The sequence below is a fragment of the Malurus melanocephalus genome, unplaced genomic scaffold, assembly GCF_030028575.1.
Source record: "Malurus melanocephalus ecotype Western Australia unplaced genomic scaffold, MMel_1.1 scaffold_1383, whole genome shotgun sequence".
Taxonomy (NCBI): Eukaryota; Metazoa; Chordata; class Aves; order Passeriformes; family Maluridae; genus Malurus; species Malurus melanocephalus.
The window spans coordinates 36,227-38,038 of record NW_026624615.1 but is presented as its reverse complement, the minus strand read 5'-3'; positions in this window follow the sequence as shown (position 1 = coordinate 38,038).

Sequence of the window (1,812 nt, the reverse complement as noted above, 5' to 3'; positions counted from 1 at the left end):
TGGGGACACCCCAGAGATTGGGGAGGGGATTTGGGGACCCCCCAGCTCGAGGAGGGGGTGCGGGCTGTGGTGGTGACCCCAAGGATGTGGATTTGGGGACACCCGTGTCACCCACCCGGAGTGGGGAGGGTCGTGAGGACGGGAGGGGGTCACATGTGGGGGGACCCCCGGTCTGACACCCATGGGGGTCTCACACACACGGGGGTGTCCCCGATCCCGATCCCGGTGGGTCAAAGGGAGGGTGTCCCCAACCCCACGGGTGACACGGGTGACCCCGATGGCACAGGGTGTCCCCAATCCCATGGGTGACACGGGGAGTGTCCCCGATCCCATGGGTGACACTGGGTGACCCCGATGGCACAGGGTGTCCCCAATCCCGGCTGGTGACACGTGGAGTGTCCCCGATCCCAATCCCGTGGGTGACACCGGGGATGTCTCCGATCCCGGTTGGTGACACGGGGTTGTCCCCAACCCCATGGGTGACACTGGGTGACCGCGATGGCACAGGTGACCCCGATCCCGGAGGGTGACACGGGGAGTGTCCCCGATCCCATGGGTGACACTGGGTGACCCCGATGGCACAGGGTGACCCCAATCCCGTGGGTGACACGGGTGACCTCGATGGCACAGGGTGTACCCAATCCCGTGGGTGACACGAGGAGTGTCCCCAATCCCGTGGGTGACACGGGGGTCCCCGCTCTGTCCCGCTCCCGCCGTTTCCGTGTCCCCTCCCCCGCCGCCCCGGGGTGTCCCCGTGCGGGACCCGCGCGCGCGGAGCCCCGTGACCCCCGCCAGCCCCGTGACCCCCGCGTGTCCCCCGGGGCTGCTCCCGTGACCCCCCCGTGGTCTCCGTGGGCGGTCGGTTGTGACCCGGAACGGCCCCGCCCTCGGTGTCCGGTCCTGGTGCCCGCTCCCGGTATCGGGTCCCGGTGTCCGGTCCTGCTGTCCGGTCCCGGTATCGGGTCCTGGTGTCCGGTCCTGCTGTCCGGTCCTGCTGTCCGGTCGTGGTGCTGCTCCTGGTGTCCGGTCCTGGTGTCCGGTCCCGCTGTCCGGTCCTGGTTCCGCTCCCGCTGTCCAGTCCCGCTGTCCGGTCCCGCTGTCCGGTCCTGGTGCCCGCTCCCGCTGTCCAGTCCCGGTGTCCAGTCCTGGTGTTCAATCCCGGTGTCCGGTCGTGGTGCTGCTCTGGTGTCCGGTCCCGGTGTCCGGTTGTGGTGTCCGGTCCCGGTGCCGCCCCTGGTGCCCGGTTCTGGTCCCGATCCCGGTGTCCGGTCCTGGTCCTGATCCCGGTGTCCAGTCCTGCTGTCCGGTCCTGGTCCTGATCCCGGTGTCCAGTCCCGCTATCCATTCCTGGTGTCCGGTCCCGCTGTCCGGTCCTGGTCCCGATCCCGCTGTCCAGTCCCGGTGTCCAGTCCCGCTGACCAGTCCCACTGTCCGGTCCTGGTCCCGATCGCGGTGTCCGGTCCTGGTGCCCGGTCCTGGTCCCGATCCCGACCCCGATCCCTGTCCGTGTCCCTGTTCCGATCCCAATCCCCAGTCCCGATTCCGATCCCGGTCCCCGTCCCTGTCCCAAATCCCTGTCCCCGGTCCTGGTCCCGGTCCCGATCTCTCTGTCCCGATTCCGAACCCGGTCCCTGTCCCTGTTCCTATTCCAATCCCCTCTCCTTGTCCCCAGTGTCCCCCCCCCCGGTCCCGATCCCGGTCCCTACGGCAATCCCCGCTCACGGTCCCGGTCCCGGTTCCGAACCCTGTCCCCGGTCCCCGTCCCCAGTGTGCCCCTTCCAAGCCCCTGTCCCTGTCCGTGTCCCCAATGTC